Genomic DNA, 27,400 nt, shown 5'->3' with positions numbered 1-27,400 from the left:
CTGATACTAGTTCATTGGTGCAGAAGAAGCAGATGGGGTTTATGAAGGGAATTGGCACAACCACCAACATCCAGATGCCGACCTTATTAATCAAACAGGCAAAGTACCACTCTTTAAATCTACACCTATGATTCTTAGATTTTCGTTCAACTTTTGATGCGGTGCAGAAAAACATCTTGTGGTATTAGCTGTTGAACTGTGGAATTCCTTCCCTTTTCCTAAGAGCTATCCAATCGCTGTATACAGATAACTGGACAAGAGTCAGGCTGGGTAATGATACAATGATTTCCCAAAACATTTTCACAAGAACAAGGCTGTGCACTTGCCCCCCTTTTATTCAATTTGTATTTTGCCGAAATGTCTCCCGCCTTAAATAGGATCAATTCCCATTCGCCTACGGTAGCTGGTTTTAATGCTTCACACATGTTGTATGCAGACAATTGAGGTGCCGGGTTTTTAGAGACCCGGTGGTGCCAGGGGACCACACCCGAAGACCTCTGAGTTCTCCCTGTTCTGGACTTACAGAAACACAGCGTCTTCTAGTTGAAGTCAGTGATCGAGTTTTATTGGCTGCAACCAAGTAACATGCGTCCTAGAAGTACGACCACACGGGCCGTAAGTTCTCAGGAGACTGTTCGTTTTTACAGAACCAGCCTTCTCCTTATATACATAAATAATAGCTGCAGGCAAGAATTCTTGAGTTTATGATATGGCTATCCAAATATTTCTACAATAATACAAAGAGCGAAGTCATGCTGGTCAGCACATATTTTAGATGTCCAGTTTGTGATGGATTACCTCGCCAGATCCAGAACTCCCATCAGATATCGATGAAACACCAATAAGGTCGGGCACCCTCCCATCATAAAACGGGTCATAAACAAGAATCATGGACAGGTGTATGTGTATGGAAAACAGGGTCTGTATGTAGTGGATGGTTTATGACATGTTGTGCCTTGATGATATCTTGCTCGGCCACTGGGCGAGGAGCTGCCCAAACAGGCTTGGCTGGAGGCAGTGGAGACAGCTTCGGCCAGGTCATGGGAAAGTCAGCTACGGCAGACGTGTCCTTTTAGATCAAGCTTGGCTTTAATCAATTGACTTATATGAAGGCAAGTCATAAGATGGATGCCGTTTACAAAATGGAGTCTGAGGGTTCGGGACGGAAACTACGATTTAAGGGTGTTAGCATCACTCAATAGTGACGCAAATGCATAGGGATAATGTCCTAATCATTACCGGTCCGTAGACACCAAATTCGTCATGGTTCGACGATATTTTGTGACACGAGTGTTGGACCTCAATATCTGTGAAACAGCAGGGTCCGGATTTGCAGTACCACAGCCCCTCCTTTTGCCCTCATATTAGGCAATAACTCAAGCTAATCTGAGTCCAAATCTGTATTGATGAATTCACAGAGATGCTGCTGTAGCATCATTCTGTTGCTCAATTCGTCCCTTGACACAGGCTTCCTTACACATGAAGTGGCGCAGAGGCCACATATTGCAGGAGCGCACTGCACAAACAGGCAGAACATAAACAGAACGGCTAAGATCATCCCGATGAAGATCAGAGTTTTCCATCCCCAGGCAGAGATCAGTTCCCAGAACCACCCTAGCAGAGACCAGTCTCCTTTCTCCATGTGAAGGGAGTCAGAGATTTTGTGTAATTTGGAGATGGCCTGGTATACCGTCAGAGCATTATCGGGGATGAAAATGCAGCAACTAGATTGGATCACTCTACATACACCACCACGGTCTGCAGGTATGACATCTAGGGCAACCCTGTTCTGAAGGGTCAGAAGTCGATCCGACTGAAGCTCAGCTGTCAAGTTGCTAAGGGCACCGGCCGTTTCAGTCACGGCGGATTCAACTATTCTCGTCAATTGTCGAATGTTCCTGCTGTTCACCATGGGCCCCCAAAATGGCAGAAAACCCTTTGCGAAGTCTCCAAACTCCTGACCCGCAGTGTCGTCTTGACTCACGACACCCCTAACTGTCCTTGTCCGATGGTAATCTGCCCCGGCCGTGTAGGTGGGTGGCAGCAGAAACGAGATAAAACATGTGCCCGAGAGGTCAGGGGGCAACCATGTGTAGGCTTTGTCATGGCAGTCGAAATAGGTGCCTTTAGCCGCCAAGAATGGAGGGGAAGTTCGGGAGGCAAACACGTACGTCTCCGTGCATATGCTCTTCCCCAACTGCGCTTTGGGATCCCTGCCAATACCTTGCAGACATAAGTGACCTCGGTGGGGCACTATCCAGACTGGGGAGGATTTCTTTGATTTCTGGCTCTCACTTAAGGAAATCCCATACTTGGTGATGTTCCACCTGCTGTATGGGGTAAACTCATCTTTGGGAGTTGCTCTAACCGTGTCAATATCTCTACTCATATTTCGGATCCCTGCCACTAGTGCCTTATTGTTTGAGTTCTCCCCTCGAACGTATGGTTCAAGGGAAAACAGGAACATGGTCTGGAAAGCCCACAGAGAACCGAAATAACTAAATGGCAGGACAAAGTAAGGGATGCCCTTATCTGTAGTGTGTGGCATGAGTCCGCATATCCAACAATTCGATGTGTTCATTATAGACTGGTGCTGGTGTAGGAGCTGGATAAAGGAGTTATTTACGAATTCTAGTCTTCTGGCAGACTCGTGTTCAGGTAGAGGGTGAAAGGAGTGTGTGGGAACAGTAGGAGGAGGTGCGAGCTGTGTGTTGTGTATGAATGGAACTCGAAAAATGGACAGAGCATAGCCAGTTAAAAACATTATTATACTACACAACATTGAGATGCTTAACACTAGAGTTCGTCTTTTTGCCATTACAGTACATATTTTCTTTTCAAAGGTCATGTGTCTAGCAGGTCTCTCAACCCCTGGAAACTCCATCCTCTGGTTGCTGCCCGCGGTGGGAGGTTGCTTCTGCCAAGATGTGCGCTCTGTCCAGTCCGGGGTAATTCCCTCAGACTGACCAGAACCGTTGACCTAGGTGTCCCCGGCTGCACTCCTCAGACTTCAACCGCGGCCCTAGCAGCAGAACCGGATGGCGGTTTGAAAATCAAAAATGAGCTAGTTCCCTGGGCGAGAGAGCTGTGAAATCAAAAATAGTTCATGGGAAAAAGGGGGAAAATCGCACAAATTCGATTATGTCAGTTCCTTGGTCTTGACCTCAGGTTATATCGTTCCTTTCCAGGCACGGTGTGATCTTCAAACAATGTTTCAGGTTCTGTAGTGTCCAACTGTATCGACGGAGGCACAGATCCTTGCAAAATACAATCGCTCTCTTTGTCGGTACCAGTTACTTTTAATCGTGCATCGCTGAAGGGGACAAAACGAGGTGTAAACTCAGTTTCGGAGTCAGCGACTCCTTGCCGGACCCATCGGTCATATGGAAGGGGGAGCGGGACCCTTTTGCAATGGGCGCCGTGCACCCAGTGTTTCTTCCCGAGGACACGTACTGCAGAGCGGGTGGACAGCAAAACCTGGAAAGGTACGGTCCAGCAAGGCTCCTCGTTCTTGGTTCGTCTGAAATTCCGAATCAGGATCCAGGAGCCGGGTTCGATGGCGTGGCCTGGATCGTCAGACGCCGGTGGAGAGGAGCTGTGGACCGGTTGATGTAAAGCATGCAGTTTAGTTGTCAGTTTGTGCAAATAGTCAAACAGTGCAGGGTACTCTATTTCACTGAGCCTCCTGGGTCTCGGTACTCCCCATATACTTGCTGGGTGTCCAAACACGATCTCGTGTGGGCTAAGTCCTAATCTGGAATGGACAATCATCCTGGTAGACAGGAGTGCTAAAGGCAGGGCGTCTGGCCACTTGAGACCTGTGCTGGCTTGGATCTTGGCCAGTTTCAATTTTAACGTGCCATTATAGCACTCTACCAATCCTGCCGATTGGGGATGATTTGCAGCATGGAACTTCTGGTGGATGCCTAGACACTCACACACTCTCTTCATCACTCGTCCCACGAATTCACTTCCGTTATCACTCCAGACAATTCTAGGCATGCCAAATCTAGGGAAGAATTCCTTGACAAGGGCTTTGGCAGATGACAATGCAGTGTTGTTCTTAAGGGGGTACGCTTCTACCCACCTGGAGAAGGCGCAAACGACAACAAGGACATATTTCAGGTTATTGCACCTCTCCATGTGAATGAAATCGAGTTGCAAGACCTCGAACGGGTACGTTGGAGGTGCAAAATGACCAGCTGGGGTTGGGGTTCCCCTACCGGGATTGTGCTTCAAACACACCATACAATTTCTGACCAGGTTCTCCGCACATTTTGGGATACCACTATTCTGCCATACTGGGGCCAACAGCTTACATATTCCTTTCACACTGATGTGTGCCATTCCATTGGCCATCGTTACCACTGCGAGCACATAGGCATTAGGTAACAACCATCGCTGATGTTCTGACAGTTCGACCCAACAACCATTCGCGTCTAACCTACCCTTGCTTTCTCTCCATTCATTCACCTCTTTCTCGGTAGCATCAGCTTGTATAAACTTCACGCTTTCGATGGTGTCCTCACACATACCCACATCAGGGGTCCATCTAGCAGGACCTACAACATACATCCGACTCATTGTGTTCCTTGCAGTCTCTTTCGCGACCTCATCGGCAAATGCATTCCCTCGGCCAACATTATCTCGGATTTTCCTATACGCGCTGCACTTCACAATCGCAACCTGTAGGGGCAAGGTCAGTGACTCGAGAAGGTCGTGTACTAGCTGGCCGTGTTGGATTTTCGCACCATGTGACGTCAGGAACCCACGTTCACGCCACAATCTTCCAAAACTGTGGGCTACGCCAAAGGCGTACTGACTATCAGTGTACACATTCACTCGTTTTCCTTTCGCCAACACACACGCTCTTGTGAGTGCGACTAACTCTGCTGCTTGTGCAGAATTCTGGGGGATGCGAGCTGTCTCTACAATCGTGTGTAATGTTGTCACGGCATATGCTGCAGTCGTATCACCATTTGGCAACTTGAAACATGAACCATCAACCCATAAATTATCATTACATTCAGGGAAGGGAGTGTCCTGCAAGTCTACTCTCCCTTTTGTCTCTTCCTCTGTCCTAAAGCAGCAATCATGTTTGTCGACCTCTTCTGTCTCTGCTGGTGGAATGGGTAGTAACGTAGCAGGGTTGAGTGTATCACACCTCTTTATATGAATGTGACTTGCTAACAGGGTCAATTCATAACTGGATAGTCGAGCACTAGTTAGGTGTTGCGTTTTCGTCCTGTTTAGTAGGATATCTACTGCATGTGGGACCATAACGGTCAGAGTATTATTCATGACTAACCCAGCCGACTGTCGAATACAGACAGCCGCTGCGGCAGTGGCCCTCAAGCAACTTGGTAATGCCTTAGCTACAGGATCTAGAGTCGCGGAGAAATATGCACATGGGCGTTGTTTGTCCCCAAAGTGCTGCGTCAAGACTGATAATGCGCAACCTTCCTTCTCATGGACGTATAATGTAAAAGGCTTGCTGTAGTCGGGGTTGCCCAACACAGGAGCCAAACATAATGCCTCACGCAACTCATGGAAACTCGCCTGACAATCTTCAGACCAAGGCAAAGGATTGGGTGTGTCTTTACGCATTAATGCCAGCAAGGGCTTGGCCAACAGTGAGAAATTCGGTATCCATTGTCTACAGTATGATGTAATGCCCAAGAAGGCACGCACTTCTCTTTGTGTCCTTGGGACACTCAGTTCTGCAATTGCCTGTATTCTTTCTGGGGTCAGTCTCCTTCCCTCCTTCGATAAGATGTGACCTAAGTAGGTTACTTCTTGTCGGCAAAATTGTAATTTGGAAAGCGAGACCTTGTGCTTCATGTCACATAAATGACGCAACAAGGACAACATAGCTTGCTTGCAAACCTCTTCAGTATCTGCAGCGATCAGTAAATCGTCTACATACTGAATCAGAGTCGCGCCACCAGGTAGAACAATCGTATCTAGTTGTGTTTTCAGAGCCTGACTGAATATTGATGGACTCTCACAGTAGCCCTGAGGAGCGCGTCTGAAGCGGAAGCTTCGTCCTCCTAAATTGAAGCCAAAGATATCTCTGCTCTCCTCGGCAATCGGGATGCTGAAAAAGGCATTCTTCAGGTCAATCACTGAAAACCAATTGGCTGAGGCTGGGACCATTGTCAATAAGGCAGTAATGTCGGGGACGACTGGAAACTGTGGTACAACGATCTTATTCACTTCCCTTAGATCGATCACAAATCGGTACACAGGGGGCTGTGAAGGATCGGTACGCTTTAAGACAGGCAAAACAGGACTGTTACAAATGTTGCCTGTAGTCTCTTCGATTACATCTTTCGCAATCAGATCGTGGACTATCTCTAGCAAAGCCGTTTCACATTCTTTTGACATTCTATATTGGGGAATACGTGGCAACCTGACATTAGCTTTCAATGTTATGACATACGGTGCTATCTCCAAACGACCTACATCATTTGAACCATTCGCCCAAAGTACATCTGGAAGAGATGACAACTCAGTCGGAATTCTTTCCTTTGACAAATACATCGGGGAAATCACTTTCTTACCAAGGGTGAGTTGTACTCCCGAAGGAGAACAATACAAAGTCGCATATAATCTCTTCAGCAAATCCAAACCTAACAATTTTTCGCCACAACCTGTTGTAAGGATGAGGGGTGCTTCTAATTCGCATGGGCCAACAGAAAGGGGCATGGGACTGGAGATCGGGTTTCTAACAGGGGCGCCAGAAAAACCTACTGAAACATTCATTTCGCCGGACAAAGGTGCGCCAGGAAGTTTTGAGTGCATAATAGAACTTTTTGTAGCACCAGTATCCAGCAGAAATGGCTCCGACACTCCGGATGTAATTACCTCGACATAAGGTCCATTCTGATCTACTGGAACTGAAACAACTCCCTCTCTTTGTCTATGGCTGTCCAAGCAATTATTACCCTCATTCTCGTTTTCTGCGTAATAGTCATCTGCATAGTACTGAGCTGACCTGGAAGATACATTATTCTGTTGGTCAAAGCTATTCATAGAATTCTGAGGCGGAAAAGAAATGGTATTCTGGGAGAAATTTCCACGGCCCCTACCTCGAGGAGCCTGTTGAACACCTCTACCTCTTGTGCCGGAGACACCGTTTAAACGTCGTGCAAGAGCTTGGCAATTACTTTTGAAATGACCCTCTTCTTTGCAATATGCACATTGATTCGGGCCATACGGAGAACGCTGGTGGGAAAACTCGTTTCCTTGCGCGTTTCTCGAATACTGCTGTGGTTGCTGATAATTGGGCTGACTAGGAGTGCGAGGCGGATAGGCTGGTTGGAGAAGGACTTTAGTTTTTAGTTCTTTAGTCTTCTTGTCTGACTTATCTAGCTCGTCTTTGCGTCTATTTTCATAGTACTGGGCTGTGGCTAGAATCTGCGCTGACGTGGAAACAGCCCAAGCATCTCTGAATCTTTCAATTTATTGCACAGTTCAGGAAGTAGATTATGTACAAATTTGTCTACAAACAATCTTTGGCCACCCTCGGTAGCCATGTCCTGACCACTATGATCAGTGAAAGTCTCCTCAAACCTCGTGAAAAAGTCAGACACATTCTCATCTCTCTTTTGCTTGCACGCAGATAGCTTGTCCCAATTTACACGTAATTCAGGCATCAACGTTTTCATGTACGCGATAATCCTACCGGGAAGATCTGCTATTAAAGGCCCGGGTTTAGAACCACCAACTTGTCTAGCATCTGTAGCAGTAATATTAGCCCATGAGTCACCTAGTTCTTGATCATGATCTACATGACGAAATTTACTCCATAAAGGATGCGGAACAACATTCCCAAACAACATGTCTATATCTGCTAAATTCATTATACATGAGCTGGCAGTCTGTGATAATTCCATTGTAATATCCTGCTGGGTTTTTACGGGGATCGGGTAGTGTCTGTTTGAGTGCTAAAACTTCGGATCTTTTCCAGGGGACATGTACCCATACACGCTGGAAATGCGGTGGAACAGGTGGTTGTGCATTCGCATCACCTTCCCTCCATACCGGCGGAACCTCTCTCATGGAGTACTGTCGCGCCTTTTTCCTTCCCGACATATCATCCTCATTAAACGATCTAGAGCTGTTTCCCTTACTCCTATAAGATAACAACAGATCCATTGCTTTTTCAACATCTGCACCTATAATCATGCCTTCGTAAAATTTGAATCGCATGCGGGCTAGTTCCTGCATTCTGCGTTTTGGGTCATTGTCTTGTAAATCTTCCCAGAGGTACACACACATTTCTTCAAATACATATCTTTGAGTGGATGAAGCCCACTGACAGAAGACTTCCATAACAGACTGAACATCATATCTTACAGTATCAGTAACCCATTTGCGTGCTAACTCATTCAATACTTCTCTTTCCTCGTAGTCGGGTAGTTGACTACGCAACTGTCTACGTTCTGGTTTAGGGGTCGTTTTAGGCGACCCAAAGAAGGGCGAGAATAGACCAGTGACAGTACTTGCCACTCTCTGTCTGACAGAAGGAGAAGCTTGCGGCGAGGCAGATGCGCCAGAAAAGACAGGCTGATGTAAAGAGGAAGTCGAAGCAACAGCAGAGGAAGTCGAGGCAGTAGCAGACGTAGTATCGTAGTGAGTAGTTGGAGCAGTAGGCAAGGTTGTGGAAGTAGATGGAGTATGTAGCAAAGGCGGAGGCCCTTGAGAAGGCTGCGCCGGAGAAGTAGGAACCAGCTGAAGAGGAGCTGGTGCTTGTGCAAGAGCTGCTTTTCGTGCGCCAGGGCGCGGTATAACAATACGCCTCGGGGGTCCAACAATACTCGATGTATATGGGGGTGGTGAGTTCAATAAATGGGACATTAATGGATCTTTCTCGGATGTTCCCTTTGAGTCTTGTCCCCCATGTGGTAACATCGGGTAACATTTATCTATTGCTAATTTCTTGCTTCTGAGTATTTGTTCACTTTCCTGCTCTTCCTCATTATCCCTGTATGCGATGGCAGCTTGTACCATCGACATGCCTCTTTTATTCTTCTTTGCTAATTTTATTTCTTTCTGTTTGGCTTCTTTGCGCCATAAGCGAAAAGAGTCAAACATCGCCGGCCGGGCTTTCTTCTTGAACAATTTGACCTCGAGGTTATCTAATATTTCTGAGTCAAAACTACCATATTGGGGCCATTTTAAAACACCATCCTTGCGGGTGTATTTTATCCATACCTCATATGTGATAGGACCTACTCCGTGCTTTATATATAACTCATATGTTGGAGTTCCAATCGGAGGAACCGGACACGAATCCTCGAATCGGGAGTCCTTACTACAACCAAGACAAAACAAGTTTCCAAGTCTGCTGAGACTAGGCATCTTCGCTCACTAGTCTAGCTTCAAACTTCAAGGGATTATCTAATTATGATATTGTCGTGAAAACACGAATCCCTCGGTTTTGGTGCTTGCAAGAACCAATACAAACCGTATCTCTGGGATACCAAAACTAAGAACCAAACTAAGAACTGGGAGACGCTCCACTTATACTTAACTGAATATTGAAGATCGGTGACGTCACTAGAAGACTCTTCTATCGTTTCGCTCTACCAAGGATCACTGGGTCCAAAACAGGGCGATAGTCAGGGCAGCAGTCCTTCGTAGCCGTCGGGACGCGGGGAACCTCGCAGCAAAGACCTTCGGAACCACGTCGACATGCAGAGGTCGCTGAAGTGGCTGGCCGTCCTCCGGAATTTTCACACGAAGCTCCTCATGAACATCTGGCTTGGACCGTCACCGCTTGATATTGCCTCGAGTTGGGCACCAACGGAGGTGCTGGGTTTTTAGAGACCCGGTGGTGCCAGGGGACCACACCCGAAGACCTCTGAGTTCTCCCTGTTCTGGACTTACAGAAACACAGAGTCTTCTAGTTGAAGTCAGTGATCGAGTTTTATTGGCTGCAACCAAGTAACATGCGTCCTAGAAGTACGACCACACGGGCCGTAAGTTCTCAGGAGACTGTTCGTTTTTACAGAACCAGCCTTCTCCTTATATACATAAATAATAGCTGCAGGCAAGAATTCTTGAGTTTATGATATGGCTATCCAAATATTTCTACAATAATACAAAGAGCGAAGTCATGCTGGTCAGCACATATTTTAGATGTCCAGTTTGTGATGGATTACCCCGCCAGATCCAGAACTCCCATCAGATATCGATGAAACACCAATAAGGTCGGGCACCCTCCCATCATTAAACGGGTCATAAACAAGAATCATGGACAGGTGTATGTGTATGGAAAACAGGGTCTGTATGTAGTGGATGGTTTATGACATGTTGTGCCTTGATGATATCTTGCTCGGCCACTGGGCGAGGAGCTGCCCAAACAGGCTTGGCTGGAGGCAGTGGAGACAGCTTCGGCCAGGTCATGGGAAAGTCAGCTACGGCGGACGTGTCCTTTTAGATCAAGCTCGGCTTTAATCAATTGACTTATATGAGGGCAAGTCATAAGATGGATGCCGTTTACAAAATGGAGTCTGAGGGTTCGGGACGGAAACTACGATTTAAGGGTGTTAGCATCACTCAATAGTGACGCAAATGCATAGGGATAATGTCCTAATCATTACCGGTCCGTAGACACCAAATTCGTCATGGTACGACGATATTTTGTGACACGAGTGTTGGACCTCGATATCTGTGAAACAGCAGGGTCCGGATTTGCAGTACCACACAATGCTGTTTTGATAATACAAATGTTGGGTTTTCAGCGTTTAAACACAACCACTCAGTATGCTGTGGACACGTCTTTGGGAACTGTGTCAGAGTATAAATACTTTTTGGGGATTTTTGACTCTAGAGGCTCATTTATGAACCAGAGTTCGGCAATTCAAGGAAGAAATAATTCACTATCTGCCGGAGCTCTTTAAAAAGCCTATCCTTTCAGCCATTCCTGAAGGTAATGGCCGCTAAAGATGCCCTTCTCCGACGTATGGAGTTGAGGTACCGAGAGGAAAAGCGGATAAATGAATAGATCATGCAATTGTATAGACCTCCTGTTGCCTGTTTAATTTACCTCTGCAGGCCTCACCTGACCAAATCCGCTAAGAGTTTGGCCTTAGGAGGCAGTTTATAAGTAGTTGGGGAGTGAATCTGAAATTCTGCGCCTAGCTCAAAAATGATCCAAGCTCTACTTTAAGTACAATTTTCTGGGTAGCGATAAGTGACCCTAGAAATACCTCAGCACATGATTATTTTAACTTGGTCCTAACCATTTATAAGGCAGAGGAACTCTGGGCCTTACCCCTTTCTCAAACTGCATTCAATAGAGTTATAAACAGATCAGGAAAAAAGATTTCACACCTAATGGATAAAGCTGTGCTGTTTAAAAGAACCAATGCATGGATGGTTATTGGTTCATATGGCCCCCTACAATTGCAATCATCCTTTAGAGGTTTGAATGGTCTAAAGCCAAAACTAAAGCTGCTGCGTTACCAACTTGGTGAACAGCAAGCTCGTTTTCATTTACCCATTTAGAGGAGATTGTCTGAAGAGTCATCATGTCGTCTTTTGTAACTATTTTAAGGAAGATATCTGGCACATTGGCTGTACCTACCCAGCACTAAGGGCAGCAGTTTGAAAAAAATTAGAAATACTATATTGTGGGAAATTCCTGAAGTTTCAGTCTATTGCGGAGTCCTAACTAGCAAAGTTTAAGTTGGAACAGTAATCGTCAGTGGACCTTGTAGTACGCAGGAGATGCCTATGAACATAAGTTACTTACCTGTAAACTGTGGTTCTCCAGTATTGGTGTCTTTCATAGATTCACATGCTTGAATATTCCCCGTCGTCGAAGTGGGAGTCCCACGGTACATAAAATAGCAGTAATATATGCACATATAAGTAAAATTATTATAATTGTAAAAAAAAAATACATATATAAAATACAGTAAACTCAAAAGTACCATAGAACAGAATAGGCCCATAGAAAGCCTAAGGGAGAAAACTCAACTTGGTAACATATCAGTGTCATTATGTCTTGGTCCAAATTCCAGCCAATCAGGCTGTAGTTCCCTCTAGAACCTTCTCCTCAGAAGCCCAAGACCTCAGATTTTCGTAACACAGAGTAACAAAAAGTGCCTGAGGAGAAGAGGGCCTCTGAGGGGAGGACGGGAGGGTCGCATGTGAATCTATGAAAGACACCAATACTGGAGAACCACAGTTTACAGGTAAGTAAACGGTGGTAAACGGTGGGCTGCACAGTATATAACTACGCAGACGACACGCAGCTGCTGCTGAGTGTTGACAATACAAACACCGCCCAACTCCACACTCAGAATATCTTGAGACACACGGTCCAGTGGATGACAGGAAACCTCCTAAAAATCAATCCAGACAAGATTGAGGTCTTGGTTATTTCATTTACCACCTCACCATGGTGTGACCTCTACTGGCCCGCAGAGTTAGGTCCAGCCCCAAAACCCAGTTTGAACGTGAAGAGCCTGGGGATCAAACTGGATTGTGACCTCTCTATGGTCAGCCAAATCTCTTCAGTGGTGGGCAGCTGTACTAATATCATCCGACAGCTACGGAAATTAGTGCCTATCATTTCCCAATCTATGCTACGTTCCATCGTCGCAGCTACTGTGATTTCAAGCATAGATTATGGAAATGCCCTCTACCTTGGCCTACCAAAAACCTTGATAAATAGGCTACAGGTGGTGATGAATGATGCCGCTCGTCTTATCTTCAGACAGCCAAGACACACTAAAGCATCCCCCCTGCTACAAAGCCTCCACTGGCTCCCTATTAAGGAGCGAGTGGAATTTAAAAATCTGTGCATCGCCCATAAAGCCATCTATGGCATGGCACCTGCTTACATCAAAGATCGCCTGGCAATGTATAGCCCAAAGAGAGCTCTTAGGTCCTCAGACTCTCAGCTATTAGTCTGCCCTCGGTACAAACTTGCCACCAAGGGCGGTAGAGCCTTTTCGGTGCTGGTTCCGCATTTATGGAACACACTACCTGAGCCACTACGAAAGGAAGGAAACCTCCTACGTTTCAGAAAGGGGCTGAAAACGCTGTTGTTCAGGAGAGCCCTGTGAGCCACGTAGGCTAGTGGATGCCCTCTGTACTGTCAAAGTTGTTGCTTACCATCGATTCCCGAGCGCTTAGAGGCCTGTAGGTGATTGAGTGCGCTACAAATCAAAAATAACATAACATAACAAGTAACTTATGTTCTTCTCCAGTATTAGGGGTGTCTTTCATAGATTCACATGCTTGAATAAGAGTAGAAAGCAGTAACCATCATATAAGTCATAAAGGTAACAGTAAATTCAAGCAGATAATAGACATAATCATATTAAAGAGAAAAAACCTTTATGACTGGAGGCGGGTAGCAACAGAGGCTCACCTTTAATGGAAAAGATTCCTCAGCACCGCTTGTCCTACTGCTGCATCTGCGGCGTCTGTTGACTGCAGACAGTAGTGCTTCGCAAAAGTATAGCTGCTCGACCACGTAGCAGCTCTGCAAATGTGTCGCAGAGCTACCCCCGCAAAGAGGGCAGTAGAAGCTGACGCAGCTCTAGTTGAATGAGCACGTACTGGAGCTGGAAGAGGCTTGCCAGCCCGTTGATGACAAAAGGTAATGGCGGAAGAAATCCACCTAGTAATAGTTTGTTTGGTAACAGGTTGTCCTTTGCAGATCAGGCCGTAGGCCACGAACAGTTGATCAGATTTCCTGATGGATGCAGTACGCTGAATGTAAAACTTAAGTCATCGTTTCACATCCAGGGAATGAAATGAACGTTCCGCAGGAGTTTGTGGATCAGGAAAGAAAATTTTTAAATGACTGGTTCATTGAGATGAAAATCACTGGGAACTTTCGGAATACATTTCGGATTAGTACGGAGGCTGGATTGTGAATGCCTGAATGTCACCGACACTCCTAGATGACGTCAAGGCGAGCAATAGGGCAACTTTCCACGTGAGGAATTTCAAGCTTGCTGAATGGATGGGTTCAAAAGGAGGTAGGAGGAGCTGAGACAAAACCAGATTTAAGCTCCAAGCAGGCGGAGGACGCCGAATGGGTGGAAACATACGGAAGAGGCCTTTGAAAAACTGTTGAATGATTCTAGACGAATACAGTGAGGTAGAACCATCGTGATGGAAGCGGGAAAGAGCCGCCAGAAATACCTTCAGAGTGGAGTGGGAAAGTCCTGACTTTGCAAGGGATAGGAAAAAAGGCAGGATCTGTTCTGGTTTGGCGGTCATCGGATCCAAGGCTTTGGTGTGGCACCAGACACAAACGCTTCCACTTCAACTGATAGGTTTTAATGGTGGAAGGAGCACGGGCGTGCGCTAACACCGCTCTACAGTCAGCGTCGATGGTTAGACGCGCAAATTCATGGTGTTCAGGTTCCAGGCATGGAGCTGGAGGTATGCCGGATCCGGATGGCAAATCTGCCCCTGCTGTATCGTGAGGAGGTAAGGCAGAGGATAAAGCGGAATTGGCTCATTCTGGGAGAACAAGAGCAGGTCCGAGAACCATGGGCGCCGCGGCCACTTGGGTGAGATCAGGATGATGTGGCAGGGTTGAAGCCTCATCCTGTGCAACTAGCGCGGAATCAGAGGAAGCGGAGGAAGAGCGTAGTTGAATGCGTTCAACCAGCTGATCGAAAATGCATTTCCCCTCGACTCTCTGTGGGGATGAAGACTTGCAAAGCGTTGGCATTTCCTGTTGGTGATAGTCGCAAAAAGATCCATCTGCGGCTGGCCCCACTGGCGGAAAATGAACTCGAGAGTTGGTTGATTGAGTTCCCACTCGTGGTGGTCCGAGAAAGACCTGCTGAGTGAATCCGGCAGAACATTGGAAGCACCCGGCACATGGATGGCTGTGAGATGAATTTGATGACGAATCGCCCAATTCCATATCGCCTGTGCTTGTTGGGAAAGCAAAAGGGACCTTGTGCCGCCCTGCTTGTTCAGGTAATGTATGCTGGTGGTGTTGTCTGTCCTCACCAGCAGAGATTGACCTTGAACCATCCGTTGAAAAAACTTCAGAGCAAGGAAGATCGCCAGAAGCTCTAGGCGGTTTATATGCCAAGTGCGTTGGACCGCAGTCCATTTCCCTTGTACTGACAGACCTTCGAGATGTGCTCCCCAGCCCTCCAGGGACGCATCGGTTGTAAGCGTCAGAGTCGGAGCAGCGTCTTGGAAAGACCGACCTTTTGAAATGTTTGGAGAGTGAGCCCACCACTCCAGGGCCTCCTGAATGCGGGGCGTGAGAAGGATCACGTCGTTGAATGATCCTGAAATCTGTTTCCACTGCTTGTCTAACTCCTCTTGGACAACCCTCATATGTAGTCTGCAGTGGGGAATCAACTGTATGGCAGAGGAAGCCATGCCGAGGAATGATTTCAACATCCGGACTGAAACGTACAGTTTTGACTGGAGGGACCGTACCATCTGGAGCATACAGTCTTGTCTTTCCTGGGACACAAAGACCATTGCCAGCTGAGAATCTAGTGAGGCTCCTAGAAAATCTTGCCGCTGAGATGGGTGAAAGTGTGACTTCTCGCAATTGATGGAAAGGCCCAAGTCTTGAAACATGGAGAGGCAAGACTGTGCATGCTGGATTGCAAGTTGGAGGTTCGGAGCCTTTATAAGACAATCGTCCAGGTATGGACTGTATGCTTTGTAGGCGCAGAAAGGCAGCTACCGGGGCCACGATCTTGGTTAAGACCCTCAGTGCTGAACGGAGGCCGAATGGTAGGACTTTGAATTGGAAGTGCAACTGTGAAGCGTAGATACTTCCTGTGTCTGGGGTGAATTGGCACATGGAAATATGCATCTTGGAGGTCGATGGTTGAAAAGAATTCCCCTGGATTGAGATAATTCAGAATTTGAAGCAGAGTTAACATCTGAAAAGTTTTCGAAATGATAAATTTGTTTAGGGCCCGTGAATCCAAAATTGGACGCCATTCTCCCGACTTTTTCTTGACTAAGAAAAACCGGGAATAGAATCCCTTGCCGCGTTGACCTTGCGGCACTACTTCGATGGCTCCTTTTTTGATCAGCAATTTTACCTGGGCTAAAAGTTCTTTGAGGTGGGGAGAGGGTGGCCCCGAAGGTGGACGAGTGGGAGGGAATTTTGAAAACTCCAGGGTATGTCCTTTGGAGATAACGTCCAGGACCCATTGGTCGGAGGTGATTTCGGACCATTTGCAAAAGTACCTTGAGATGCGACCTCCAAGATGCACAGTCGGCAGAAGAAAGGAACTGAGATTGTCACTGCTTTTTGTTGTTTGCGCCACCTCTATAAGTTGTTTCCGTTGGTATGGTCTGGAGGAGGACTGACTATTTTGGGTTTGGTAAGAACTCCTCTGCAGGTTATCGTTGTAGGTATTGTACGAACGATATTAGCCTGATCCTCGAAAAGTAGAGGAGCCTCTACCTCGTGCCCCTCAAAAGGACAGTTTCTTGTACTGGATGGTAGCTAAGGACTTTGCAGGGTCCGTGTCCTTTTTTATCGACGCAAGGGCATCGTCTACATGCTTGCCAAATAAAGACTCCCCATCGTACGGCAAATCCAGGACTTTGGCTTGTACTTCTGGACAGAAGGTGGTAGATTTCAGCCAGCCTTGACACCTCAAGACTGCAGCTCCAGCCAATTGTCGAAAACCCGTGGAGGAAATATAGAGCGCACATTCGATAATTTCGGATTAAATTCTCTCTCCCTCCTGAATAATGGCCTGCGCTTCTGCACGGATGGCCTCCGGGTATTTGTGGAATCAGTGCAGCAATTTCGGACCACATCTGGCGGTCGTAACGGCCCAAAATAGCCAAGGTATTTGCCACTCTGACAGTAGTAGCCGCCATTGTTGTAAATTTCTTGCCTATAGAGTCCAACTTGCGGCCTTCCTGATCAGGAGGAGACGTGAATGGTGTAGCAGGATTGCGAGATCTTTTCTGTGCTGCTTGGGTGATAACCAAATCTGCTTTTGGTTGTGACACCAAACAGGCTGGAGCAGACGCCGGAGCCTTATACTTCTTGTCTAATCTGGGCAAGACTGCAGGTACTGTATTTGGATGTTCCATTAATTTAAGGCCCTCCTGCCAAATAAAGTCAATGATTGGAATTGTGTGGGATTGCCTTTGTGAACCGTCCTTAAAAATCATACAAGAAGCATTCACTTTCATGTTGTTGTTTTTCGACAGTGAGATGAAAGCGCTTTGCAGCACGGACCATCAAAGCATGGAAATTTGCAATGTACACTGGAGGCGATGCAAGAGGTGAGGTGGGCGGAGTGGAAGGTGTTTGGGCCCTGTAATTGTCCCAATCAGTCATATCGACGTCATTGTCGTCGTCATCAGTGTTGTGAGGATCAGAATCCTCGTTGTTGGTGTCAGGACGAGTACCCCTTCCGGTGACACGGGTGGAACAGGTGCAGGTGCTTGTGGAGGTGGAGGTTGGGGTTGAGGCTGTGGAGGAAGTTGTGATGCTGGGGAGGCAGGTGTAGATGGAGGGAACCTGCAGTTATAGTCATCAAGCATGTGCCGCAAATTCATGACCAAAGATAATGGTATTTGCGTAACCGGCTCGGAGGTTACTGCTTCTGATTCGTCAACAGGAAATAATTTGTTCCCATCTTCGACGTTTTCCTCTTCATCACCCTCATCGCTATACTCCTGGCACTTAATGTGCAAATCAGATGGACTAGAAGCCTTTCCGAACAGTTGTTCCACCTCTGAATCGTTTTCGGATTCTTCCCCACCAGACTGAAACAATTTATCTCGAAGACGGGTTCCACTCCTCACTGGACTCAGTTGAATGAGAGGCACTGTCCTTAAAGAAGAAGCAGTAACCACTGTAAAAGTGGCAGCTGTGGCCAAAGGTAGATGAGACGTCGACGAGCCCGTTGACGTAATTGCGGCAGTTTTACAACCAACCTGAGGCGTTTGCGTCATCGACATAGAGGTAATCGACGCTGAAATTGTAGGCTTTTTCTTCGTCGACGAAGATTTCTTGTCCGTCAACGGAGCCGTCGAGATTGGAGCTTTAGTCGTCGACGATGTAGATGTCGACAGGATGACAGCCGTCGACGATGATTTGATGGCCGGAGGAGCCGACGACGAGACTGCCGTGGACGTTGATGGGTCCGTCGACGAGCTGCTTTTAGATGACTTGGTCTTCGTCGACGGTGTTCGCGCCGACGATAGAAGCGGCGACGGTGTTCGCGTCGACGATGGAAGCGTCGACGGAACTGATTTGACACTAGTCGACAAGATCTTTACAATAGAAGGAATGAGTCTCACCTCCTGGGCTGTCGTCGACTAGGTGATCGTCGTCGACGCAGTACTGGATGACATAGTACATGTCGTCGTCGACGTGGAGGCTACAGTCACAGACTTAGTCGTCGACGAGCCAATGCCAGATTTACGAGAGGAAGGCAAGGCTTTGGGCGCAGACGTCAGAGAACCAGGTCCCGTAGACGTGCCCTGAAGCAATTCCTGTGGGGAAACAATCCTGGAGAACTCCAACAGTCTACTCTTCTTCAGAAAAGGAGATGGAACCTCAGTTTCAGACCCACGCTTCTGAGAGGATCTAGAAATACCAGATGACAAACTTTCTACCTCAGAAACCACAGACTCTGAAGTCTTCAACTTCTGTAGCCACAGAAGGAGACGGGCCTCTCTATCCCTCAGAGTCTTGGGAGGAAAAGTGCGACAGTACTTACAGTTCTTAACTTCGTGGTCTGGTTAGAGACAGTAAATGCATTTACTGTGTGGATCCTCATGGAAAAGGCGCAGTTTACCACAAGAAGGGCAGGCTTTAAATCAAGATTTCTTATTTGAAGACATTTCTTGAAGAAATAAACAGCTTGAGTTGAAGAAAACTGAGCAGAGCTCAGGGAGACTCCCTTCACACGACGTGCGGTAGAAAATCTGAGGTCTTGGGCTTCTGAGGAGAAGGTTCTAGAGGGAACTACAGCCTGATTGGCTGGAATTTGGACCAAGAAATAATGACACTGATATGTTACCAAGTTGAGTTTTCTCCCTTAGGCTTTCTATGGGCCTATTCTGTTCTATGGTACTTTTGAGTTTACTGTATTTTATATATGTATATGTATTTTTTTTTTACAATTATAATAATTTTACTTATATATGCATATATTACTGCTGTTTTATGTACCGTGGGACTCCCACTTCGACGACGGGGAATATTCAAGCATGTGAATCTATGAAAGACACCCCTAATACTGGAGAAATGCCCATTTAGATAGTGTTTAAAAATTATATGAATTGGTGACTTAATCAGTATGAATGTTAATGTTTTTACCCTTAACCCTGAATGGTATAGTTGTGTATGTTTGATCATGCTGAACTAGGAAGTGTTTACTAGGTCATGCCTAGTAGAGCACATGTGCTGCTCTGCGAAACATGCTGTATTCACCTCTATGAGATTTTGCCAAGTCCTCGCTGCCAACTGGTTTAAGTGTGTGTTCTGATAAGAGAACGAGTTACTTACCTGTAACTTCAGTTATCCAGTATTAGTATCTTTCATAGATTCACATGCTTAGAATCATCCCAGCCGACGAGGTGGGAGTCTCGCGGTACAATAAAACATATACATTATAGTCATAATAACATTATACCATAGGCTATAGTGTAAGTAAAAGTCACTATAATAGCCTCTCAGTCTTTTTGTAACAAGAACCAAGCTTGGAAACCAGCCAATCAGGCAGCAGCACCCTCTAGAACCATCCCCATAGAGAGGCAAACCCTCAGATTTTCGTAGCACTGTGATAGTAGTAAACCATTATGATAAGGTAAGCCTCTCCGGGGAGGAGGGAGGGTCGCATGTGAATCTATGAAAGATAACAATACTGGATAACTGAAGTTACAGGTAAGTAACTCGTTTTCTTAACCAGTATTGGGGTATCTTTCATAGATTCACATGCTTAGAATCAGAGTAGCTAGCAGTAAATAACACTTATATGCATAGTGGATGGTGGGTATCATAAGAAATTCAAGCGATACCATGTCAAACCAATGTAGCATTCACAAACCTTTCCATATTATGAGAAAGAGCAGGTTATACTCGTACAATAATGGTCATATCAAATAGAGAACATTACAACATTAGTTATAATACACTCGTGCCATAAGACTTACCTTATCTAAAAAGGTTTCGTAGTACTGCTTGTCCAACTACTGATTCAGCTTCTGTTGCCAGATCCAAGCAATATTGCAGAGTAAAAGTATGTACACTTTTCCAGGTTGCGGCTCGGCAAATCTTGTCCAAGGACACACCAGCAAACAATGCCGTAGAGGAGGACACTGCTCTGGTAGAATGAGCTTTCGGCTTGCTTGACAATGGATGGCCTGCTTTGCAATGGCAGAACTGAATAGTAGACGCAATCCATTTTGAAATGGTAGCTTTTGAGATAGCTGATCCTTTTTGGGGCCACCATACGAGAGAAATAACTGATCCGATTTTCTGAAGGACACAGTTCGAGATATGTAGAACTTTAGGCATCTTTTGACATCTAAGGAATGCAATGACTTCGCCGCTGCAGATGACGGATTGGGGAAGAATGTCCGCAAAACTACAGGCTCATTGAGATGAAATGTAGTTGGAACTTTAGGTATGAATGTGGGATTAGTTCGCGAAAGGACGTAATCATTAGAGAATTTTGTAATACGGTTGTTTTATAGTGAACACCTGTAACTCACTGACACTTTGGGAAGAGGTGAGTGCCAACAGTAAAGCTGGCTTCCACGAGAGATATTTAATATCAGCCTTATGAATGGGTTTAAATGGATGCTTCATGAGCTGCTGTAGAACTACATTTAGTCTCCATTCTGGAGGAGGAGCTTTAATAGGAGGGAAAGTCCTGAAAAGTCCCTTCACGAACTGTTTGATGAGACGACGAACAGAGTGACGCCATCCCTGAAGACCTTCTGTATGTAGAAATAGCGGCTAAATGTAATTTAACCGAAGCAAATTTTAAACCAGATTTAGAAAGTGACAACAAATAAGGTAACACCATATCAGGAGAACATTCCAATAGATGTAGATTATTATTAGAGCACCAGTGACAGAATCTTTTCCTTTTTAGGGCATAGGTCCGCAATGTAGAAGGGGCTCTTGCTTGGTCTAGAATGTCCCTGCATTCCTGAGGAAGTTCTACTTCCTGGAAATCTGTGAGTCCCGGAACCAAGCATGGAGTTGCAGTTGAGCTGGGCAAGGGTGAAGAATCTGCCCTTTGCTCATTGATAGATTCAGTTGTATCAGAAGGCGGAATGGCTTGTACTTGGAGAGAAGGAGAAGTTCCGTGAACCAGTGTTGACGCGGCCATTTCGGTGCAATCAGGATCATGCAACATGGTTCCTTCTTCATCTTGAGCAAAAGTCTCGAGATTAGAGGAAAAGGAGGGAATGCGTAAGCAAAGATTCCCGTCCACCTAATCATGAAAGCGTCCCCACCGGAACCCTTCTCCGGTTCCCAGATTGCGAAGAAAAGGCACTTCCGGTTGCTCTTGGTGGCAAAGAAATCCAGATTGGGTTTGTCCCACTTCTGGAAGATGTTGTCCAGCACCGTTTGATCCAGTTCCCATTCGTGGCTTTGCTGTTCTGCTGAGAGAGTCTGCCCAGGTGTTCTGTGCTCCTGGTAGATGCTCCACCTTGATTGTTATTCTGTGCAAGAGCCACTTCTAGATATTCTGTGCCTCTTGGGACAGAATGTGGGACCTCGTACCGTCCTGCTTGTTTAGATAATGCATACAAGTGGTGTTGTCGGTCCTGATGAGAACTGTAGATCCTTGCAGTCGGGGAAGAAACGATTGCAGGGCTAGTGAAATCGCCCGAAGCTCCAGAAAATTGATGTGCATTTTCACCATTGCTGAAGATCACTTTCCTCTTATGCTGAGATCCTGACGGTAGGCCCCCCACCCTTCTAGGGAAGCATCTGTAGTGATGATATAATCTGGAATTGTAGGTTGAAAAGTGAGCCCTAAGGAGACATTCTTGAAACTTTTCCACCAAGAAAGCGTTTTTCATAACTGGAGTCACTTGCACTATATCGTCGAACGAACCTGAGATTTGGAGCCACTGGCTGTCCAGCTCCTCTTGAGTGGCCTCATTTTTAACCTTGCTTGAGGCACTAGCAGGATTGCTGACGATAAAATCCCCAGAAAAGATTTGATCATTCTCACTGAAGCAGACTTTCTTTTTAGAAGTTCTGATGCCAGAGATAGAAGGTGAGATATTCTGTTTGCGGACAAGAATGCCTTGTCTTGAAGAGTGTCCAATTTTGCTCCCAGAAATTGCACTACCTGAGATGGAAAAAGGCTAGACTTTTGAGCATTTAATGATAGACCCAGTGAGTGAAACACTTGCAGGCATTTTATTGTTGCAAGAGAAGCCTTGTGAAAGTATGGAGCCTTTATTAGCCAGTCGTCCAGGTATGGGAATAGTTGAACACCTTGTAGCCTGAGATGCGCTGCTACAGGAGCTAAGAATTTGGTAAAGACTCTTGGAGCCGAACATAGGCCAAAGGGAAGTACTCTGAATTGGAAGTGTGCACCTGCCACCGTGAATCTCAGAAATCTTCGATGCTTGGGATGAATTGGGATATGAAAGTATGCATCCTGGAGGTCCAGGGTTGTCATGATATCCGCATGATCTAGAAGCTGAAGAATCTCCTGGAGTGTTACCATGCGAAAAGATTTCTTCTGAAGGTACTTGTTCAGCATCCGCAAGTCTAAGATTGGCCTCCAATCTCCTGACTTTTTATTTATCAGGAAAAAGCGAGAATAGAATCTTTTTTCTATTTGAGAATGAGGAACTCTCTCTATTGCCCCTTTTGAAAGCAAAGCTCTCACTTCTTTCCTGAGAAGAGCAAGATGTGGTGGATTTTTCTTTAGAGGTGGATGAGGGGGAAATTTGGTGAACTCCAGGGTGTGTCCAAATGTTATTATATCGAATACCCATTTTTCCTTGGTTATTTTCTTCCAATTGTCGAAACATTGTGAGATTTTCGGAATTTTGAACTGTAGTGGCGAATCGGACGCAGGCGCAACAGGAATGTCACTGCCTTCTGGCAGAATCTCTGCCCCGAGGCGGACGTCTCTTTCCTTGCTGTCTATAGGCAGCTGCTGGAGGATTTCTGTAATGTTGTTGTTGCTGTTGATAATTGTATCCATAACAACCCTGGTTACCTTGCTGCTGACACTTTTGGTAACCCCCATGAAAGGAGTAGAATCCTCTGCCCCTTGCTCCACAAAAGGGCGTTTTACGATACTGTAAAGAACCCAACGATCTTGCAGTATCCGTGTCCTTCTTTATATCTTGTAAAGCGTCATCTATGTGCTTTCCAAACAGGAGGTCGCCATCAAAAGGCATATCAAGGATCTTAGTTTGGATCTCTGGGCGAAAATTAGTGGATTTAAGCCAGCCCTGAGGTGTTAACGTAGCAGCTCCGTCGAGTTGGCGAAAGCCAAGAGACGCTATATCCATAGAAATATCTATGATTTCAGAAGCCAATCTTTCTCATTCCATAAGGATCTTCTTCGCCTCTATCTTTTTGTCCTCCGGCAAATATTCCATACATGCAGACATATCTGACCACAATTGACGGTCATACCTGCTCAAAATGGCCAAACAGTTTGTAGCTCGGATCGTAGCACCTGCCATGGTTGTAAAACGCTTCCCTATGTTATCCAGGCATCTTCCATCTTTGTCGGGGGGAGCCGTTATAGGAATGGAAGGATTCAGAGATTTTCTTTGCGCTGCCTAAGAAATGACAGAGTCTGCTTTAGGGTGACCCGTAAGGCAGGCAGGAGCATCATCCGGCGCCTTGTACTTTTTGTCAATCCGTGGCAGAATTGCAGGAATAGAAAATGGAGTTTCCATGACCTTTACTCCCTCTTCCCAAATGTGATCAATTATGGGAATAGAACGTGCGGTCTTTCTGTTTGGGTCTTTAAAATCATATAAAAAACTCTGTCCTTTGCACTGGCATAGTAAGATGAAATCTTGTAGTTGCTCTCTCCATAATGGCATGAAACCCTCCTATGTCCTCCGGAGGAGAGTCTGCAGTCAGTGGAATCGGTGAAGCTGGATCCGGAATCAGCTATTCATCCCATTCATCAACTGTAGTGGACGAATTGGGAATCTCTCCGTCCTCTGCATTATCATCATCGTCTTGTGAAGGTAATGTTACCTGGGGCTCAGATATCGGTGTTGCAGGTAAAACAGTTTGCACCTCTACAGGAGTAGAAACTTGTTGTGGAGGAGGTGGTGGAGGCAGAAGAAAACTACTATTATAGTCCTTAAGCATTGCCATAAGGTCTTGAAGCAAAGCCTCCGGCATTTGAACCATTGGTTCCTGATGAACAACCTCTTGAGGCCCTCTGAACGACTCACATGGTTCATAGAACTCTTCCTCTTCATCCTCCTCTTGATACTTTATCCTGAGCTGTGAAGGGTCGCGTGCTTGCCCATAAGGATCATCATCCTCAGATTCCTCTAGATAATGGCTGGGAGGCAAAGGTGAAATGTAGGACACATGATAAAATTGCCTGATAGACGACAATTTAGAACTCAGAATAGGCGTAAACTGCAAAAGTGAGTGTCTTTTACGCCTTAGAGTAGCTGAAATATATGTTGAAGGCGACTCATATTCCGCTGAAATCGCTGCAACCGTTGGCATCGTCGACGTTGTAACCATGGTTGTCGTCGACGGAAAGGACATCGTTGAGGATGTGGTAGTCAACGTTATGATTGAAGTAGTTGTCGATGGTAGACTTGCCGACGAAGGAATAATGATCGTCGACGGTGAAATCATCAACGGCATCGTCGTCGACTGTATCGTCGTCGACGGGATCTTCGTCATCAACGGTAGGCCCGTCGACGGTATCGTCGACGACGTGTGAACTTTCAACGGCGTAGGGACTCTCGTCGAGGGCGCCGTCGACGAAGACTTCGTCGACGGTGTAATTCTCTTCAAAACTGAAGATCCACCCATTTTTTGAGGTGATTTCCTCGACGACGAAGATGATCTAGCTGTCGACGGAGTGTTCTGAGGAGATTTAGAGCCAGTTTTCAAAGAAACCTTCACCTTATCTCTATATTTCTCCTCAGAAGAGATTTTCTTTTTCTCTTTTTGAGAGGACTGACATGCTTCAGAAGATGAAGTTTTTAAGGTCTTACTCATCTTCTCAGGATGATCTCCAGATCTATCTGTTTTCTTGGAAATGGAGGTGGACACTTGACTTCCTTCACCTTCTGAAACCCCTTCAGATGTTTTCAATTTCTCCAGCCAAACCAGCAGGCGTCCCTCACGATCCTTCAAAGTCTTTGCAGGAAAGGTTCTGCAGATCCTGCAGTCTTTAACTTTGTGTGCTGGGTAGAGGCAATAAATACACTCTTTGTGAGGGTCTTCAAAGTGAAGTCTTTACTTCCCACAGGAAGAACAAGCCAAAAATAAACTTCTTAGAATCAGACATAATTTTCCTTCAGAAACACAGGCCAACGGAAAAAACTGAGCAGAGTTCAGGGAGACTCCCTAACACACGAGGTGCGGTAGAAAATCTGAGGGTTTGCCTCTCTGTGGGGATGGTTCTAGAGGGTGCTGCTGCCGGATTGGCTGGTTTCCAAGTTTGGTTCTTTTTACAAAAAGACTGAGATAGGCTATTGTAGTGACTTTTACTTACACTATAGCCTATGGTATGTTATTATGACTATAATGTATATGTATTATTCTACCGCGAGACTCCCACCTCGTTGGCGGGGATGATTCTAAGCATGTGAATCTATGAAAGATACCCCAATACTGGATAAGCTTTCTTCTGCATGGTGTATTGGCCTCATCTTGAGGAAATATAAATTTTATGGTCAAGTTGTGTTCCCTAGCGTGTACCCCACCGTCTCCATGTACCAGCTTAAAGTGCATGTAACTTCCCTCCTGTGCCAGCTATGAAGACGCAAATACATTTGCGTCCAACGTTAACATGTCCTCTTTCAGACCTACCCTGAATGGGTTGAATAGTCCGTTCCTAAGTATGCTATGCCAACGTCTTTTTGTAGTGTACTTTACACGTTTTTCAGCTCTGGCAAAGTAGGCCCCGAATTTCTGCCATCGAGCCTTTTTCTGGCTTCTGACTCTGAAAGCCTCAGCCCAGGCTGTCTCTGTACCCGTGAACTCTGACTTACTTCCAGCGCGGCCCACCGCGCTTAGCTCAGCCTGCTGCCTGCCAAGACTGACTACAACCTTCAAATTATCTGTTCCGCTCCTCGAAAATACATTCCTGCCTACTAGTTTAAGTAAACATTCCCCAGCTGCAGAGCCGAAGGGCCGGCCTGTCTCGTGCAAGTAATTCATAGCCTCTGTTACCATGCTCCCATGGAAGGCCCATGCCCCCACGCTTCTCATGCAGACACTTAGGCGCTTATACACGCACTCACAGTCAGTATAGAATAGCTTCTGCCCCAGAGACCTTTTCCGTTCAGATAATATGGTTCCCAAACATCAGATATCAGATATGATAGAAGTACAAGCTGATCTGACATGCCAGACTTCTGTCTCTTTCCGTCAGTGTAAATGTCAAGCCCCCTGCACCCTCCAGTTTCACGTCAACCACACGTCATGCAGCTGCGCGCGCATCCAAGCCTCCGATTTTTGCTGACATTGCAACATTTCTGTTTAGTGCCACCCCCATGTGACACCTACCTGTGACGTTTCTAGCGCACACCTCTAGTTCACGCCTAATCCACGCCTTCTGATTACGTACTAGTAACACGTGGATGCTGTTATCTTGTCTTCTCTCAGCTGTTACGCCTCCTATATTGGTTTCTATGGTGTAAATTAAGTATATAAGCTATGTATTGTCAATAAAATATTGCTCGATCCCTTCCTGAACCCTTTGTGGTTGCAGGAACCTGATATCCAGTTCCGGAACGATTCCTTTTTAAGGAATAAACCCCTAAGAACTCTAACACCACGGACTCTGTTTCTTTCTTTCCGATTGAGTTATTATTGATTAAGTACTTACCTGCATAGAAATTAAGACGGTAAATTAAATATTTACGACATTTTGGCGCCCGAATAGGGACCCCTCCCCCACCCCACGCGCCGGTTGGTGCGTTGCAAGCTCTGTCCCCTGCCATCAGTTAGAAGGAAACTACGCGTACCGGCAGGATTTCCTGTATCTCCCTCTGGCCCACGGAGGTGACGAAGACTGCGATCAGCACCCAGACGAGGCGGTGAGGAGTGCGGAGGATCCCGACCAGAGCCTAGCCGAAAGAAGCAAGGTCCGAGGTGTCAAGAGGCCCACCAGTTTTTCGAAGTTTTCCGAAGTATCCACGTGTCGAGTCGAGTCCTGTCCAGTCGAGTTTTCCGAGGCCTTCTGTTTCC

This window comes from Lissotriton vulgaris, chromosome 8 (assembly GCF_964263255.1).
Source record: "Lissotriton vulgaris chromosome 8, aLisVul1.2, whole genome shotgun sequence".
In the NCBI taxonomy this organism is placed as follows: domain Eukaryota; kingdom Metazoa; phylum Chordata; class Amphibia; order Caudata; family Salamandridae; genus Lissotriton; species Lissotriton vulgaris.
Note: the sequence above shows the minus strand (reverse complement) of the source record.